Here is a 14,624-nt window from a genome sequence, read left to right as displayed (position 1 = left end):
GATCCTCCTCTGGACTTCTGCAGTCTTCAAAATCCTGATTAAGCAAGGCTCCTCTTTGTTTTAATAGCTTTGGATTTCACTGCAAGAGTGCCACAGTATGTTTGGAGAGCCTGTGGATATTAATTTTAAACTGTCGTGTGAAATGTGTTTACTGCATGATCCTAGACTGAAATGTGTTTGTTGTTATGTGCATAGAACCTGCATTGTTATATAAATGTTTAATGTATGTATAAGCTTTTATTATTCTTTTTCTTGTTGCATTTCCTTGTTGCTAAGAATTGTTCAGTCTAATTTGTGTGCATATTGTAAGAATACATGCAAACAAACACATAATATCAGTATTGGTATAAGCACAAACCTAATGGAAGCATCCACTTCATGGTCTGGCTCTGCCAAATATTTATTATCACATGGTCACCATGTTTCAACAGACTGTGAGTGTATTAAATGCTCATAGAAATATACTGTCAGCTGTAACGATTTAACATTGAAAATCAAATCTCTAATCTCACATTTTCTGTATTTCCAGATTTTTTTCTACTTTCCCCTCTAATGTGAACAAAGTTTGAAATTAAATTGTTGTCTTTGAAATTAAATAAATTGCAGAAAAGCTAATTAGGCACAAATCATCTTTTTAACTCTTGTACAAAATTTGAACCAATATTCAGAAGCAGCAAGGTCCAAAAAGAATAGCTCAGAATTAAACTGACCTGAAAAGCATTCTTTTTACTGACTTATGTATCTTTCTCGAATGAGAAAACCCAACCAAACAAAGCTCAACAAACAATCCACACAATTGGTGCACAGATGGTACAGAGCAGAACCAGATTCCTCTGCAGAACTGTAAAGATTTCATGCCATGCAGTTTCTACACTGATACAGATTTTACCCATCCATCTGAGCTGCTAAGTTTTTGTGCACTGAGTGTGAGACTCATAGATTTGGCTCCAGAATGCACTCACCCCCACAGATAGGGGTATGTCTTACAGACTTTCCTAGCACAGTGCCAGAATCTGTCTCCTGCTGTATGACCTGATATACCAGCTGCAGGTGCTTGGCAGCCCCTCTCATTCCCTGTCTCCCAGAGTGCTGCTCTGCCCAGTGGGACAGTCCGCTGGGCTGCATGTCCCCCAGCTCCTGCCCAGGTGTCAGGCTCCAGGGAATCTCCTCCCAGGTGTGTTTCCTGGCTGCAGCACAGCAGCTTTTGCCTCTTTCCCACCACAAACCCCAACATGCAGATGTGTCATCTGCACACGACCAGTCCACAGTTTTGTCTTCTATCATCTATTCTTTCTTCACTGGAAAAGAAGAAACATGAGAGGATGGAGCCATTTTTAAGTGAAGTTATGCAAAGCTACAGTCAGGTTTTTTTTGCCAGAGCTTGATGATTTGAAAAATTTGTTCGCATATTTCTTCCAGCCTGTATCAAATATTCTGGAAAGTCATCTGCTTCTTCAAACATCTTTTTGGTCCTCTGTTGTATCTGGATAAATGTATCTGAGGACTGCTGGTTTAGTGGAGTTCTACTTTCATACTAATAATGCACTAAATTGTCATTATTTCCCGGACAACAAAAATAAATATTTCATTTGTTGTTCCATAACTTATTCCACTCATGTGGTTTCTTAAATTTTTGCTTATTTCAGGTCTGGCTCAGTCATATTTCATCAGGCAAAGCTGCCACCAAAGCTTGATGGGAGATTTGTCCAAGTAAAGGCTTTAGGATTTGACATGTATTATTTTGCTGTGTGTTTGTGCTGTTTCTGTCTTTCATTTGATTTGGAACATAGATAATTATATTCTAGATTAAAAACAACAACTTTTTTTTTGTGCAAATAAAATATTTGTTTTACTATACAATGCCTGGAAACACCTTCAAAGAGGTGATTTTAGTATCTTATAATTTTCTGTACACCATAAATAGTTACTTGGAATGTGCTTCTAGTTGTCTCCCCTAAAAAGAAAAAAATACTGACCAAAAGAATTTAAAGTGCTTAAGAGTTTTAACCACAAAGGATACACAGAGAGGCTAGAATGGCACATGGTGCTGAGCCTGTCAGATTCTTAAAATACCACCAATTTGGTGGTCTGTAATCCTGTCACTCTTTTCATGTATCTGAAAAAAATGCTTAACATCCTTGTTAATTGAAACTATAGCTTTCAGGCAAGATATTTGATTTTTTCCACTATCAATGTTATAAAATCAGGGAGGATTTAGAGTAAGAGCATAGGACTCTACTTTCAAAAAAACGTACTGAAAAGTTATAAAAAGATTTTCCAAAGCAGCTTACTCAGAAGGATTCTCTTGTATGTCATGTTATCCACAATTTCTCTTTTCCCATTTTTATTGTAGAACTTTACAATCTTTGTGTTTTAAAATCCATGTCCCCCTTTTCCTTCCTGCCCAAGAGAATGAATTCTTTCTCTGTGGTTTCATTACATCAAACTTTTTATGATGTCACAAAAGATTAGATTCAGAGAAAACCTGAGAACTGATCAAAATTAGTGCTCAGGATTTCGCAGGATTGAGACCACTGAGAGAATTGCAGTCATGTTGAGGCATAATTTTCTAGCAAAAGCCTTTGAGCTTTAAGTGTGAAGTGGTCCAAGAATATATGAAGCATAAGGATGAATATTTCAAAATAAAATGTTTTCCAACATTTTCTCTGAAGAGTCAGCTATACAATTAAAAAAAAAAAGATTCTTATTTTAAAATCTAAGAATAGAAGGATTTTAAACCAGAAATGATGGTACTAAATAGCATATAATCTACAGTGTATGAACCTTAAGACATTCTAGATTAACCTGGAGCTTTGTCATCGTTATCACAATGATCTTATAATTATTTATTCCAATATATTTATTCAGAAATTTCTGCTTGTCTTCACTTATCTAAGTCTTAAAAGAAAAATTATATAGAACTAATAGGACCAATGAAGCAGTAAATTGCAATGCCACATCAATCTTATTTGTTGAGCTACACATGGTTTGTGTTACAGTTTGGGTTTGGTGATTTGTTTGGTTATTTTGGTGAGAAATCGAGTCCTCTCCTCAACAGCAACAGTAGTGACAGAGAAGAGGGATCAAGCCATTCTGAATTTCAGTAGATGCATTAGTCAGCCTGCCAGTCTTTCAATACAACCAGTTTACTCTATGCAAACCATTCTTAGGTTCTTTCACTGAATCAGTGGTGACGGAATTGGTGCTTCTTTCAGTAGACCAGCTGGGGGAAACTACCTTTATCATCTTTTGCTATATAGCACGTGCTTGCAGATGTCCTTATCCACTTCTCATCAATGAAATTGTAGAAAATAATTGTTGAGAATAGGAATCCTGAGAATTTCTAACATGCATGTTGAGTCTACTCGATCCTGACAATAAGGTCAGACTTTCATTCCACTGAGGTGTATGTATATCCTTGAAACATTTTCTCCATCTGAGAGCAGCAAGGTGTACAGGAGGTTGAAAGTGGGTGTCCTTCCACCAAAGGAGGTAATCCTTGGATTAGCACAGGATGTTTGTGTATAATGGGAAAGATGGAATCTTAAAAGTCTCTGTCGACCTCCATCACTGAAATGAGAAGAGGATCACATCACAAATGTGACACTTTTGTCATATTGAAGGCTGACCATGGATTCCTGTATGCGAAAACTGTGTGCATTTGATCTTGGTAGATACTGGCAGACTCTAATCTCGGAAAACAGCTGAGAAATTAGTGGTTTCTTAAATGGGACAGCTACCTTTGGTTGTGTGTTTTTATTTGATGCTTTGCACATTTTAGATTCCATACAAAACAGCCTGCACTGTGATGTGATATCCCTGCAACTTCTGCTCCCTCATTGGATGGAATGCGTTTTCTTCTATCATCTATTCTTTCTTCATTTCCAGACTAATAAGGTTTTAGAAAAGTCTTGTAACAGTGTTCATAAGCTCTTGTCACGTATCATAAATTACACAAACTCTCCTAGGTATTCTTTGATTTCCAGGTTTTCCAAACATCTCTCCCAGATATTTTTGAATTATTATTTCCTTCAGCTTGCATTTTTCCAGAATGAATCTCATTTTGGGTGATATCCAAAGCCCATTGAGGTCAGAAGAATGTCTCCTCTTTACTTCAGTGAGCTTTGGATTTGTTCCTTTATTTCCTATTTCCAGAAGCCAAATTCTGCACACCTTATTGTTTTAATAGGAATTTTGTATCAGCAAGGCAAGCAGTGTTGGCTTCCATAGTCTGATATTTTCAGACTACTTTGCAAAGTATTTCACTCTTTTCACTAACATTTATAATGGCACAACATAATTTACAAATATAAGGGCTGTTTATCTGTCACCATGGATAGCTAATGGAAATCTTAAGTAATACTTAAGTGAGTGAACTCTGTTGCATTTGGTACCACCTCTTTCCAAACTTGATATATGTTCTTCCATTACCTTTTGCTTTGGTCTTTTAATTACTTTGCAGTTCATAAGGCTTTGTCAGGGTTTGGAAAAATATGAATAATTTGTGGGTAAAGTTTTGAAAGGCACTGTAATCAGATATGAAATCCAGCTACAGGTTGTGTTTTACATATAACATCTCTTGCCCAGATTCAGGAAAGTGCTTTAACATGTGCTCAAGTCTAAACCTGTTAAGAAATGCAACTAGATTCTTAAATGTAATTGTGTAAGTGGGACTTCAATCTCATTAAAAGTTAAGGAATACTTTATCTTCATTCCTGAATAGGGATGTCTTTTCAAATAGTGTCGTTTATATATTATCAGTTCTCTTCAATGAAACTGTTCTAAAAACACTACTCATCGCTGCATTATGGTTATCTCTGAAGTGAGAGCACTATACATCTTGCCCAGGATTTGTGAGTTCAATTTTAAACTGAAGCAAGCTTAGCAAAGGGCCACCAGGACATTCAGGGATTGAAGGATTTGCCTCAGGAGGAGAAGCTGAGGCTTGCTCAACATGGAGAAGATACAGCTTTCAGGGGGTCTTGGAGGATGGAGCCAGTGCTGCATGATGGGATGATTAGAGATAATGGGCAGAAGTTGAAAAAAAGAAAAGGTCAGGCTGGATTTAAGGAAAAACTTTTTTACAGTTTGGTCAGTCAAGAACAGATCAGGATCTCAGGAATCAGAAGAGGTTGCTAAGAGAAATTGTGCAGTGCTTGAAGGTTTTTCAAGACCAAGCTGCATAGGAATAAGTTGGTCAGATCTCACAGCTGACCCTGCTTTCAGCTGGAGGCTGGACTGGATAAACTTCAGAGGTACCTTCCAACATGAATTATCCTGTGATCTTTTGATCCAATTCATTTTCTACTGTTGCTTATGGTTCTAGTCTGCTCTTGATCTCTTATTGGGTCCATAATTTTTTTTTCCTAATAGCATGTATCCAGTTGCTTTTCTGGAAGGAGAAGAGATAGTGGAAAGCAAGTACTGGAATTCCTTGGACTTTCTTGTGAAAAGCATTAACCATAATCCTCTCTTTGGATTTTTTTTCATTTCTCAGTACCTGTTCCTATTGCCATACCAGTTTAATTGTCAGTGGTTCATAAATTATCTCAGTAATTCTTCTGTGATCTGTGGATGCATATGCCCTCCTTTCAGTTTATATTTTTTCCTAGCTGTTTATTAAGTACTTATTATAAATAAATGTACCAGTAAGATTCTACTGCTCTAGTTTGTCAGGCATGTTTTCCTTAGTTTTCTTGTTTAAGATGATTGTTTTAATTATTCCTTTATTCTTTCATTTTTCCTCTTTAATCTTTTGTAAATTTGAGTGATATTTCACAGAATCACGGATCGCTGAATGGTTGGGGTTGGAAGGAACCTCTGGAGGTCATCTGGTGCCACCCCCTTTCTCCAGCAGGACCAAATGGAGAAACTTGCCCAGGTCCATGTCCAAACAACTTTTGAAAATGCTCATGGATAGAGACTCCTGTGCCATCACTCAGTCACTCTCACAGGAAAAACAGTTTCCTGATGTTCAGATGGAAACTCCCAGGTTCCAGTTGATATCCACTGCCTCCTGTCCTGTGTACTGGGCACCACTGAAAACCTGCACACCTTCAGGTATTTATTTACACTAGAAACCTTCTTTTCTCCAGGTTATATAGTACTCTCCAGGCATTTTTTAGTGCATGGAGTTATTTTTAAGGCACTTTAATTTCATATATAACAGAGGGCCTGCAAGGGTAAAGAACAGCAGCTGAAGAAATCTAAAACCAGGTAGTTAATATAAACTATTCATATGCCTAGAGCTTTAGTTGGGCTGTATGTAGAATTACAGATTGACTGAGCAGGTGAAGCCAATTTTTCAGACCATGGTTCAGTGCTTTACTACCAAAAACTTGAAGATTAATATAAAATCCTCTATTAAAATTAGGTGGGGATTTTTCAGTATTTTTCCTCATCTTTCAGTAAAAGTTTTAGTTTCAGCCTAGGTTTGTCTGGGGCAGGACACTTCAGTTTTTTGTTTCAGTATCTACTGCAAGTGCACAAACCTCTTGGAAGATATTTCAGGGAACAATAATCAACAAGGACATTTGCTACCCAGGAAAGTTAATCTATGAAGAGTTAATTCTAGACAGATATTGTTTCTACACAGAAGATATTAAGAATTTCTCAAAGGCAGCTTTTGTGGTGTTGTCTACTCAAGACATGTAATGAACAAACAGATCCTGATTTGGCCAGTGAATGAACGTGTTTGTTTTTCAAGAAATAAATTTATACTTTGTAAAATAAAGTCACCCCAAGTAGAAACAAGAAAGAGAAATTCTTTAACATCTCCTGAAGGGGGGGAAAGATGCAATTTAAAACTACTTTGGGTTGTTTGAATTGTACTGTTTGGTTAAAATAAAGATGTTCAGTTTAAACACTTGCAATTTTTCATACTGTGAAAATTTGAACCTTTCTTTTCCAGAAATGTCTGATTGAAATATATCTACATTTAAAAAGTTTTTTCCACTTTCCCAAGAAATGCATAAATTTAATTTAATTTGTTTGAATAAGGGGTTCAATGGAAATGAAAGTTTTATGGTAGACAATTATCTGACATATTTTTAGCATTTTGTGTAATTCCTTTAACTGAAATATCCCAGTTTTCATTCCTTGATAGTTATATAGAAAATTAGTTTTTATTTATGAAGCACTTAAAGACAGAGAAGATTCATCTCTGAATGGAATTATAAAAAATACTGTGGTAGTCCAAAAAACACCAATGAATTTAAAAGGCACTGTCAGGAATACCCTGAATCATGGACATAAATTAATATTTCATTTAATTAAGTCATTAAAATATCTGTAGACTTTGTTGTTCAGAGTTATATCAGGCAGGCATTATGTGCAAAAACGTCTACACACCTTTTTCTTCTCTACTTAGAAATGGCATTTAAATTCATCTGTCACTTTACCATCAAGTGATTTGGGACTGCGAGGTGCTTCTGTGCTCTGCCTCACACAACTTTGGTTTTGACTGTCCTGAGTAATTTTGGATCACCAGCAGAACATATAAAGTTTCTATTTACTCTGTGTCTGAGGTTACTCAGGAGCAGGAACAGCAGAGATTCCAGCAGAGACTTTGTAAAACCCTGCAAGCAGCTTCTTCCCTTCTGACAACTGGCTGCTCATCCCTTCCTTTCTCTCCTAACTTGAAAAAAGTGAATAATATTCAAGTGAACCATTCCTCTTGTGCCGTGGCAACTTTGTTCTCTAAAAGGCCTGTGAATTTTCCCCAAGCTCCATAGAAATCCATGACATATGCAGCAGAGTATCCAAGTATAGAATTGCAACACTGCAGTTACCAGATCGCCCTATCCACATGCTCCTTTGGACAAGCCTAATGCATTTTTGAGACATGACTTCCATCTGCAGATCTGCATTGATTCTTCTCCAGTTAAAATCTCTGTCACAGCTGTAACTCCCATCATATTGTCATACTGGGGTAGACTTGTTAAAATATGCAGTCTTTATCTTCTAAATTATTTGGATACTTACCCTTTGATTCCCCCTAGTACTATTTTGCTTCTTTGTTTTTGTCATAGAAAAAGAAGGTAAAGGTGAACAAAGTACCACTTATTTTTCTGACTAAATAATTAGCACCAGAGAATTCATTAAAGAATGCTTATAATGAAAATCAAATTCCAGAAGTTTATTTTATGCAAGGAAAAGAAAATGAAACCAAAAAATCATTTACGGTAAGGTCCTGCATCTCTACTAATTAGTTACTAACCTGTAACTAATTAAATATTATTGTCTTTATGGGCTCTCTGATATTATTTTCTGTGTTTTGATTTTCAGATACATATGTGTCCAACTTTTACAGAAAGAAAATTAATCTAGGCTTTGGCTCTCACTCAGCTATACACGTCTGAGATCTGTAATAGAAGAGGCTGCTTTAGAGACATGCACATTCACAGCAGTATCACATTTCTAAATTTCACAATAATCTTCATTTTCAGGCCTTTATACTTCATACTCTGTGCTGGATTTCCCTATTGTGTCACTTGGCATTTCTGCCTGTGAAGCACTGAATAAAGCACCGGTAAATTCAGTTGGAAATTGCCTGCGCTCTTGACATTTTCTGCTGTTGAAAACGTAGCAACAAACAATTCAATTCTGATTTTCAGCTTGCCTTAAACTTACAGAAATGGTGTAACTGCTGCCTGTTTCTAATTATTCCTGAAAAGCCAGTAAGAGGTAGTATGAAGTATCATTCAGGAGAATGATTCAGAGTAACCTCTCAATTTCTAGCCTCGGCTCTTATTCTCTGACTGATGACGTTCTCCTTGCTAAGCCTGAAATGTGCTGCCCAGCCCACAGGTTGTCCTTAGAGTCTCTTCTGCCCAAGGCACAAAATCACTCTGATAGGGGTTCAGAGATGGTGAGGATATTATTTTTCTTAGAAATAATAGAAATAAAGAAACAAGTGGCTTAAGGAGGTGTTCTATTGGTATCAGCACCTTCTGTGGAAAATTGAAATCTCTGCAGCTCATCGATGACATCAGCAGTTACCAAATATTTGAGCTCATCACTGCAACACTCTTATGACAAACATTCAAAACTGGATGCCTGTATTTAAATAGGCTCCTGAATCTATAGTGTTAATGAATTTTTTAGATAGTGTGATGTTTGTCTGAGTTGTGCCTCATACTCATTCACTGAGATTGTGGATATCTGTCACTGAGAATGAACAACTTTACTGACATGAGGGAGACTAAATATGGATTTAAAAGTTTAACATTAGGCTAAGAAATGTGTTAATATTTTGACCTATTTCCTAGAAATTTTTCTTTTGTTATCTTAAAAACGCCCACAGTGAGTAAAGCAATTTTTAAATGTCTTGGCCTGGTAGTTATAGCATCTTAGAATCATAGAATTGTTTGGATTGGAAGGGACCTTAGAAATCATCAAGTTCCAATCCCCCTGCCACTTTCCACTAAACCACATTGCTCCAAAAGCCATCCAACCTGGTCTTGAACACTCCAGGAATGAGGCATCCACAACTTCTCTGGGCAGCCTGTTCCTGTGTTTCACTACCCTCTGGGTAAAGAATATCTACCTTATATCTAATCTCTCCTCTTTTAGTTTAAAACCATTCCCCCTTGTCCTGTCTGAGTAGAAAGTTGAACTCCCTCTTTTTTTACAAGCACCCTTTAGGTGCTGGAAGGCTACAATGAATTCTTACTGGAGCCTTCTCTTCTCCAGGCTGAACAGCCCCAACTCTCTCAGCTTTTCTTTGCAGGAGAGGTGTTCCAACACTCTGATCCTTTTCACGGCCCTCCTCTGGACTCACTCTAACAGTTCCATGTCTTTCTTGTGTTGAGGACCCCAGAGCTGGATGCAGAACTCCAGGTGGGGTCTCATGAAGGCAGAGTAGAGGGACAGAACCACCCCCATTGACCTGCTGGCCACACTGCTTTGGGTGCAGCCCAGGAGTTAAAACTGACTCCAAATTTTAGTATTGGTACAATCAAATAAAAAAATTGGTCAAGATTTCTCAGAGACACACACAGTAGAAGCAAAATCCTACCAAAATAAAAAGCAAGTTTATTGCTTTTCCACACCTTTTGGTATGAGGCAGTGAGACAGAAAAGCCCTGTATGAGTAGGATGTAAAATGAGCAGTTTCAGTATGATTGTGTTTTATTTTATGTAGACAAATACATGAGTAAACATGTCTAACTGTGACTCTTGAGGAGTCTTGATCACTCGTAGCTTCCTGGCTTACTGCATTAATGCTACTGTTTAATATGGATTCTTTTCTATCTCGTTTAACACTGTTCTCACCTTTTCTTAAGTAAATCTCACTCATCCTACCTCCACTTCTCAATGATGTGTTTATTTTCACAGTTCTCTCAACCATCTCTTGCACAGGCAAGCTCACTGACCATTTTTCAGTAACTTTTGAGACCTAAGTATGTACTTTCTTCACATGATCAGCTGGTAATTTAGAATCTAGGTCTCTTCATCCTCTTATTTCCTGGCAGCTTTGTCTAAAAACCATCATGGGGCAGCCAGCCATCCTCAAGTGCTTCATGCAAAAGCTGATCTCTACAGAACTCAGATAACTGCTGTCTTTAGGGATCCTCTTTATTGAACACACATTGTCCAGTGTTATGTGCTTACCTTAAGGTATATTTATTCAGTGCGTCGCATGAGCATTGCACAGCAGATAACAGCAATTTGTGGAACTTCAGTCCTAAGATGCAACTAACTTTTTTGTAATAGAAGGTGCCTCATCCTTGTGCTCAAAAAAAAAAAAAAAAAAAGACCTAGCATTGAAACACAATGAAAATGAACAGATAACTTTACTATAGCTTAGTAACTCGAGTTCTTTTTTCTAATTAAAATGGAAAGTTCTTCAAACAGTAGAAAAAAGATTTATGTTTTTCTTATCAGAGGTAGTATTTACAACTACAGCTCGTGAAGATAACCATCTCCTCTGTTAAAATGCTTTTTTTTGAAATCACTGCCAGAAGCAGGCATAAATTCTCTCCCTTCCTATGTTCACAGTTGGACCAGTGATTTCTATGTTGCCTCTGACATACCAGACATGTGGCATTGCTGGGATTCAGATAAGATGAATTATGGGTTAGACCTGATATTTCTTTGTTAGTTTTACAGTACAGCATAATTTTTTTTTTAAGTATAAACCCAAATAAAACTGTCCCATAAAGAAAGCTCTCAAATGGTCAAGGCTCAATGTCCCTCCATCCTTTTTACAGGAAGAAAAATGACTAAAACTTGAAGTCAGACTCTGGCATGCTTGAATACCATATGCCTGCACTATTGAGAGACTGGAGCAGAGTATCTGGAGAAAGATGAGAGAGTGTGGGTGGCAATAGAAAAAACAACCATGACTGTAAGTTAGCAAGATAATATCCTTACTTTCTTCTGTGGGTCTCAAGAGTGATTAAAAAAACATTGGTGTTTTAAAAATATTGCTGAGGACTACAGTGTGACTCATAATACTTCAGAGAATGGAATTCTTGGAAGTTTCAATGTAATGCCAGATTTTAGAATGGAGGGCAGCAGAGCTGCAGAGAAGTAACATGAGGCTATGTTGATGGAGAAAGAACATTTCTGAGGAAATTCAAGTGAGAGAGGGAGAGAAAGGAAAGGAATGGGCCTGGGGAGATATGACAAGACAATTACTTATACTGAGAGCTGTTGCTTGCACTGATGGGAATGTTTCACTGCTTTTTGAGGTTTTATTGGCCAGTATGCCTGCCTAAACAACACTTGGTCATATGCACAGCAGGGGAAGATAAGTAACCATGTTGACCAGTCAGACAATGAAAGCAATTACAAGTGAGTCCAAAAGTCCATCCTAGAGCTGATTTTAAAGTTTTAGATAAAACCTTTCTTCTTTTTATTTTCTTTTTTTTTCTTTTTTTCCTTTTTCTTTCTTCCTTTTTTCCTTTTTTCTTTGTTTTGTTTTGTTTTGTTTTGTTTTGTTTGGAGCATGTGTAAATTTCTGGTGAGTTAAGTACTTTTATGAGGGAATGTATTGGTTAAATGTTGGGAAGCTTTCTCAAGTCAGAATAGCCTTTCTGGTCAGAATAAAACAAAGAAGAATGTTGGTCATCTGGAATTAAATAGTAGCCTCACAGTTATGGCATGTACCTGATATTTTGTTTAATACTGTAACACAGCTGTTTTATATCCTCAGTAAGTAGCTTTGTTAGGAAAGTGAACAGTCTTTCTCTAACCATTTGCCACAAGTGATGACCAGTACCTCTTCCCTTAAAGTTCCAAGAAAATGGTTTCTGTATTTCACAGGCTATGACATTGTCCAGGTTATGAAATTTCCAGGTTCAGATCCATGGACATGGGCTGGGCTTGTACCAGAATATCCTCCTTTAAGCGAGTGTCCTCACTATATGGCAGCTGAGGTAGGGTTGAGTTCTCCCTATTGTTTATATTGGAAGCCTAAATGCTAAAATGTAGGCTTTTTATTTATTATTTTTAAGAACATTCTTATAATCTAGGTCTCTCCTATAAACTCTAATTTGTGCATATTATTAAATAAAAGATGTTGGTTCAGAGTTCTGAAAATGTGTCAATGGCTTAAACATGGATAATACTGCTGTCTAGATAGAAAATGTGTATATCTCATAAACATTTAATGATTATTGTCTGATAATTCACATCTAAAAATGCCATTAGTTGGTATTTGATATTTACTTCGATATTTGGTATTTCCGGTCTGAAAAAAAAGCCTTATAATCAGCAGGGGAGCAAATATGACACCATTCATGTAAGTGATGGTCCCATATCACAGTCAAATAAATATCCTAAGTGAACAATTAGTTGATACATTCTTGGCTGAGATTTCTTAATGTAATTTGATTGATGAAGTGTTTGCATAAATTAACTGATCAGTTAATTTATAACCAGTTCCTGAACAATTCATGAACAGGAAGAGACACTACAGACCAGGAAATTTTAATAATGTGTATGCTATTTCACTTGAAAAACTGGAAAATGTATATTTTTGAGTTGGCCAAAATGGAAAATGAATTTTTTTTCTGGAAAATTTAATCTAGCTGTATTTAGAAATGAAACATCTTAAATGAAAAAGGTGGTCTATTATGAAAATGAGCATAAGGTGTTTTGTTTTAATTTTAATGTTTTTATGTTGTAATGGATTCTTGGTGGACTTATATTGCAGTTTTCAGATGAATGACACATGGATTTTAACCAGGTTGAACTAACAATTGGGTGGATAAAAATTTTGATTAGATTTCTTTCCAGATTTCCTGGGCTTATGGTCTACCAATTCCATCATTTCCCAAAGCAGTGAACTGAGAAATGTTTATTCATTTTAGGGTTAGTGCAACTATTCCCTGTCATCCAGTAAATTTCATAATATGTGAACATAGCCAGACTGCTACAATCTCAGAGTCAGCAGTAAAATCTACAATGCATGATGATGGTAGGTTCTCAAATATACAGGACTTTGGATAGTACGAAAAAATGCACCAAAAATTTGAGTAAACAGCAGCAAGTCAATCTGCATCTTCTCAGTTTGTGTAGGAGAGATAAGTCAGAGCTTGGAAACATTTTCTCTTATGCACATTAATGGATGTACAACTCATCCAATCACTCAGGAGCTAATACTGCACTTTTCTGTTCTATGCATAAAAAATGTCATGCCAAATGACTCTGAGTGGTATCCATAATGATGAATTTACAGCCATCAGTGAGGAGACTTCTTCAATTGTCTGCATTAAAGCAGCAGATGATTATGATCCCATCCAGTGATGCTTTTCCTTGGCCTTATTAAAAAGAACAGCACACAAGGCAATCACACCCTTGGGTGTCTTTTGACTTGCTCAAAAGTATGACTTAAGTGTTGATTTCTTCTCCAAAAAACCCCAAATTCCATTTTGCAATGATGACACCTCCATCGTCTAAAAACGAATGACATGGGAATTGCAAAGAACGCCCTGATTTCTCACCTGGTAGCAAAAATAGCCCCAGATCTCAGAGACAGTATTTGTCTGTGCATGTCTGTCAGCTGTCAGCGCTGTGCATGGGAAGGGACAATCTTCTCCCTCTTCTCATTGTCCCACAGTTTGGCCCTTATCTCAGGAATTTGTAGGGCAGTGCTGTGGTCCCTCTCAGAGCCCTCAGTGGCTTCCTCCCCATAGTCCGGCCCCTGAACCACTGCCCTACTGCATTGAGCAAGAGGGGCTTGACAGATCTAGGAATGAACTGTGAGTCAGTGGGCTTCCAGTTACACTCAGTAACTGGAAAGACAGAATAAACTCTGATTTTCCCTTTTGTCAAGTCTCTTTTCTTGGGATTAGATTTATTAACAAACCAGAAGATCCCAAAGTGATTTCATAGTGACACAGAATATGTGGTAAAAGAAAAAAGATCTTTCTAGCTTCTAGCAGTGGCTGCAGGAAGCACTACTATACATCTTCCTACCCAGCTTTAGAAAACAGATGTACTTCTAAGGTATGTACCAATTTGTTTCAGTTCTACTGGTAAATCACAATGGAGCTCCTCCAAACCTGTCTTTGTGTTCATGAAAAGGCAGCAAAAGACTTTTATTCAGTTAGTAAAAAAACCTGAAATGCAAGATCCATGACATTTCTTCCTCAATCTGCTCTTTTTTCTTCCATT

The sequence above is a fragment of the Camarhynchus parvulus genome, chromosome 5, assembly GCF_901933205.1.
Source record: "Camarhynchus parvulus chromosome 5, STF_HiC, whole genome shotgun sequence".
In the NCBI taxonomy this organism is placed as follows: Eukaryota; Metazoa; Chordata; class Aves; order Passeriformes; family Thraupidae; genus Camarhynchus; species Camarhynchus parvulus.
This window is presented reverse-complemented; position numbering follows the sequence as displayed.